Consider the following 6,473-nt stretch of genomic DNA (forward strand, 5'->3'; position numbering starts at 1 on the left):
TTTCGCGACAAATCGAATGTCTGAACATCTTCATACCACAGATGCTTCAGCTCATGAATCAGAGGTTGCAAGAAGATATCTAGAGCTCGCTTCAGATGCTTTGGACCTGGTACCAAACTACTCAAGAACAGAAATTCACTTTGCATACACATATCTGGAGGAAGATTGTATGGCGTCAATATAACAAGCCAAAAAGAATACTGCCTCCCTGACATACCAAATGGATTAAAACCATCTGTAGACAACCCAAGATAAACATTCATACACTTTTGACCAAAGTCAGGATATACCGATTGAAAATGTTTCCACGCCTTTGCATCAGATGGGTGTGTAATTTCTCCTTCTTCATTAGAATGTTCCATCTCATTGCCGCTGCAGTCCGTTTTGATTGGTATAGACGTTTCAATCTATCAGCAACAGGCAAGTACCACATACGTTTATATTGCACTCGCGTCCTTCCTTGAGTAGGTTGATATCTCGGCTTCCCGCAAAACCGACATTCCTGCAACTTAGCATCATCTTTCCAAAAAATCATGCAATAGTCAACGCACACATCAATCATTTCAGATGGTAATCCAAGACACGCAATCAACTTCTGTATTTCATAGTAGCTCTCAGCCGATACATTATCAGTTGGCAAATACTCTTTAATGAGTTCAGTCCAAGAATCCATGCAATTCTCACTTAAGTTATTATCAATTTTAATTGTCTTCATCCTAGATGACAATGATAACTTAGAATGCCCTTCTCTACATCCATCATAGATAGGTTGATTTGCAGCATCTGACATAGCATAAAAATGTTGTGCATCTACGTTGGGTTCTTCCGTATTATTCTCAGGAAATGCAGCAGTAGTTTAATCTATTTTCCTCATTATAGCCATAAAAACCAAATTGATCAGATTCTTGATGCCCATAATTACTAGGTTGATCAACAGCATAATTCATACTACTACTTCCAACATTACTGCTACAACCCTCTCCATGACAAAACCATACATAGTAATTTGGCATAAATCTTCTATTATAAAGATGCTTTTTCACTAGATTAAATTCCAAATATTTATCGTTGCAGCACTTAGGACATGGACAAAATATTGTACCGTTTTCACGAGCAAAGTCTTGGTTTGTCGCCTGGTACATGAAAGCGCGCAACCCATCACAAAACTCTCTCGTCACATCACCGGTCTCCGGATCTCTGTGATTGTACATCTACTGTCGCATTGTGTATATCTCATGCTGCCCGCCTCCAAACATTATTATAGAATTTAAAATTTTTTAGGTCTTTTTTTCTTTCACAAGATTTTTTTTAGTAGTAAAAGTGTTTTTGTTGGAAGTGTTTTGTGTTGTGGTTTCCATGGATCATGAACTTGCTATTTATAGGCTTACTAAAAATAACTGCTAGGGAAATTTGCAAGGGATTTGCGAGGGATATTTAAAAATTTTATGTTCTTGCAAGGGATTTGCGAGACTTTTACTGTTTTGCCGACAAAACAGTTACACTCAGGGAAAACGTGGCTGCCTATATCATTGTCCCTTGCAACTCCCTCGCAAATTTGCTACGGAATATTTCATCGCTAACCCGTCGAAATATTGCGAGGGAGTTGCGAGGTTTTTGCGAGGAATATTCGCAGACTCGCAAAACTGTATTAACTCCCTTGCAAATTTGCGAGGGATTTTGCCGTCGCAAATTTTGCGAGGGATTTTGCCGTCGCAAATTTTGCGAGGGAATTGCAAGTACCCTCTTGTTTCTAGCAAATTACTCGTAAATCCGTCGCAAATATGCGAGGGCGTAATACCGTCGCAAATCAACTGTTTTCTTGTAGTGAACCAACTCTCAGAACTTTTGTTTCAATGGTTGAAGATGTGAAATATTTATGGGATGATCTGAAACTACAGTTTTCGGCTGGTAATGGTCCAAGAATTAGTGAACTACGTGGAGATATGGTGAACTGCAGACTACATGGAGATATGGTGATGATGTACTTTGGAAAACTTAAAAAAATGTGGGATGAACTTGCAGTTTATAAACCAATTCGCTGATGTTCGTGTGGTGAACTTGCAAAACAGTTGGAGGAGGATCGTGATGAAAAATGTATAAATACATTTCGTAATGGTTTGGATACAGTCAGATTTGGGACGGTACGCTCAACTATAACCAGCATCGGGTCCCTCCCAAACTGTCTCAGTTGTATCAACAGATTATTAGAGAAGAACGTCAACAAAACATGATTAGGAGTAGAGATGATAGTACTCTGCTTCCTGACCCGGCTCAGTATCTTCGTCTTGTTGGACGACTTGTTTATCTTACTTTTACATGTCAGAAACGTTTTTATCATGTTCACATTCTTCTCAATTTTTAAAACAGACAAAGATGAAGCATTGGGATGTTGCTATTCGTGTTGTTCATTAATTAAAAGGAGTAGGGGAAGGCATCCTGTTGGCTGCACATACTGATCTACGTTTAACGACATACACCATTTCAGATCATGGTGCGTGTCCACTAATGCGACGATCTTTAACAGGTTATGTTGTTTTGCTCGGTGGTTTTCCGATTGCTTGGAAAACCAAGAAACAAAAAGATTGTTTTAATGTCTTTTGCGGAATCTGAATATCGTGCTATGAGTTATACCACACATGAGTTGAAATGGGATCAAGAGTTACTCTCATGCTTTGGTATTTCTCATCCCGACCCGATTACACTTTATTGTGATAGCCAAGCCGCCCTACATATTGCTGTAAATCCGGTCTTCCATGAACGTACTAAGAAAATGGATTGTCACTTTGTTCGAGATGAAATTATGGTCAGTGTATTGAAGACAGCTAAGATACACACTTCTAATCAAGTTGCAGACATGCTTACTAAGGCTCTTGGTTCTCCACAATTAGATCATCTTCTTCATAAGTTGGGCATTCGGTACCTTCATGCGCCATCTTAAGGTGGAGTGTTGAGGAATACTATGTAAATATCAAATAGTTTTGACGTATCACGTTCATAGTATTCATTTAGAGATTAGTATCGATGTATATAAAGTATTGTAAATATCAATGGAACAACAACTTTCCTGCTAGATTTACAATATCTACAAAAAAAATATTTTTAACAATTTCTCTATAATAGTTTATTTAAAAATAAAAAGTTACCAAACTTTGCATTTTTTCATAACACAAAGTAGTTTTTGAATCAGAATTCATATATACTAATCGCCAAAATATATAGGCAATCAGATTCATTTACCATTTTAATTAGATGTCTATGGTGGCCAAGATGAATTGTAATAGTTGTGCATTTTGTTTGAGAATTATTTGAGAGTTGACTTACCAAAAAAACACCACTCTTTTGTTTTTATAATACTAGTAAAAACCAATTGCGTGAGATTTTTTTTTGTTGATGGTATAACAAACATATTGAATAAGATGTACACCGAATGATGACTGTTTGTACCGGGGATTGCACAATACTAAGTAAATAAAGGTTTTTGGGGAAAGAGTGAAGCTAGTTCTTTATTAACGATAAAAACGTGAGGTCGTCACTAACACGAGTCAAGATTGAGCTCGTCAGTTCACATGAGAACTAACAAGCCAATAATGACGAGCTCGAAAGCGGAAATGAATTACACAAAAGACAATAACAATTTTCGATGCAAAGTATTGCTCTCAGGGTATTGTCCTACAGTCCGAATGGTGATCCCAATAAATGTTGTTGCCTTTTATAGCGGACTGTTGATCTAGGGTTCCGTAGGGTTCCCGGTGCGAATTGTCGAAATTGCCCTCTACGGAATATTTAATGACTTTCTCACAATCTTATCGGGCCAAAATTAAAATTAGCTTGTTATGTTGGGCTGAGTGGCATATTGGGCGCAACCCATATCCAACAATGACAATCTTTCATTCTGCCAAATAATTTAAAAAAGCTGATAAAATAAACTTTGTAAGGTGGAATTGTAATGAAATAGAGGAATGTTTTCGTATAAAACTTCGTTTACGTGCATTTGCACATGTCATAAACATTTTCCAAATTATCACTGTTCTTTTTCTTTTTTTTTATCAAACCAATTATCACTGTACTCAGGACTTTTTTAGTTTTTTATACGTTCTATCAAAAAAAAAAAAAAAAAAGAAGGTGAGCACTTTGGAAAACGTGCTTTTCTCCTATTCTCTTTGTCCGTTTGTAATCATTTTGTGAACACTTCTTACCTTTTTTCGGAACACTTCTTATACTGTTGCTTTTCTTTCGTTCAATACATTGTAAAAGTAATGGATATACATTTTTTTTTTTCATCCGAAGTTTTATTTATAACTTGGTTTCACACCAAGTAAAGAATACAATATAGTCTAAAAAAGGAAAGCTAAACTGAAGAACGAAGTAATATTTTCCGAGTTAAAGCTGACGGACGAAGTGATGTTCTCGGAGTTAAAGTCCTATAGAAGGGAAACTAAAAACAAACAAATAAAGATTTTCAAACCATACAAAAGTAATGGATATATCTAAATTGTTATGGGTATTAGAATTTTAGTCAACAAAATTGGTGACTAGTTGAATCAGAAATTCAAATATTTTTTAGTTTGAGTATTCTTATTATATTTTTGTAAATTATATGTTTATAAAACTTAATTTGAACGTTTTAATTAAATCAAAAGATGACTGAGACACTTTGTGTCGCGAATTAGAACACGCTTACTGCTTGTTTTGCACGGACGCTTGATGTTGATGCTGTTGTGTATTTAGCAGCAAGTATCCAAGCAATATTTTGCTAAATAGTCTCTTGGATAATTGATTTTAGTAGAAAATATCATACAATGCCTTAGAAAATATCCTTTATGTGGGAGGGTATGAACCGTGTGTTGCATAGACCACCAAATTAACATCATTGTTAAATAATAGCAACAGAATTGAATATGATTGAGCTTTGATGCTGCATTACATATGTTATTATTTATTAATTGATGTCATGTCAGTAAAGATTTTCAATTTAATTATTTAATTGATCTGATCATACCAAAGTGTCATAATAAATATTGCGTCTAGAAACTAATCTCATGTTCATGTCGGCTGTGGTTTCTTTCTTGTTTGACCTAAGTGGCTTCTTACAAAAAAAATAATAATCAGATATTAATTATTAATTTACATTTCTACTTAGTTGTATTTCTATCAATAGTTTGATGTTTAGAAAACCTTTTCGTTGCGAGAGAGCTCATATATATCTTCGGGAGTGTGAAAAAATATGTTTGCAGGATGGAGAATTATTCTTCTGGATGTAAAGCCTTCACGTTTCACACAAAATTGGAGGCCAACTTCTGTTCATACTACTCTGAGCTAATTTTTGCACATAATTCTTAATGATTATTATATTTTTAATACTAATTACATTTTAAAATTTATTATTTTTGTTGTATTGATAATTTGAGAGTGGATCAATACAACAAATAATCATCTATTACTTACTCAAAAAAGAAAGCTGTATGTTGGATTAACATCTAAGATTTCTGATATAAAATTCAAATTATGTTGCGATAACTCATTTACTTAAGAATTAAGAGGTTTCTGATATTATGTATAAAATTAAAAAGAAACTCATTCGAGTTTGTTCCACTTCTGATTTGATTTAATTGTATGTAAATTTTACCGGTATACAATTTGGTTTACAGAATTATTCTACTGAAAAAATATTTATTCTAAAAATTATTTAAACTTTACGAAAGTATTATACTGAAAACAAGTTTACTCTAGAAGTTAGTTAAACTTTATTTTTATAAAACATGGATATTTAAGTTTAAAATGGGAAATGTAGAGAATAACTGTGAACCGCGTTGTTCAAAAAAAAAAAATACCGAACCGCATTATACTGTGTAATTAGGTCTTCAGATCATCTCCAATGTATATCTCTATTTTTTTCTCTAAAATTCTAAAATAAAGTATTGTTTTTCTTCAATGTATTATTCTATTTTTAATTCTAAAATATAGTTAGTGTAAAAAAATTGAGGTGAAAAAAGAGTTACTCTATATATATTGAGCAATCCTATCATTAAATAGAGTTAAATATAGAATAAAATTAAAGCAAATATTATTTTATATTAGAGTTTTAACTTTAAAATAGAGTGAAATTGGAGATGCTTCGGTCTAATCCAAACTCGAAAAATAAAAATAATTTTGCACAGTTTTTAATTATTATTAACACTTGCTAATCTAAATGAAACACGATGATGTGATATGACAATGATGACGAGACTAAATTGGGATAGAGGATCCTAGGCCTCTAGGCTCGAAGACCACTTTTTCTCCTTAATTCTTCGTACTTTTCTTGATAAAATAATAATAAAAAGAGCTTTGCAATCTCTATTAAAATATGTTGAATCAATGTGGTTTGTCTATGGAAACAGTTTGTAAAAACTATTAGAACTACAGAAAATATCATTTGAGAATATATATATATATAGTCACCTTATGACGTAAAAAGTAGACTAATACAAAAC

Source organism: Camelina sativa, chromosome 11 (assembly GCF_030686135.1).
Source record: "Camelina sativa cultivar CO46 ecotype springtype chromosome 11, ASM3068613v1".
NCBI lineage: Eukaryota > Viridiplantae > Streptophyta > Magnoliopsida > Brassicales > Brassicaceae > Camelina > Camelina sativa.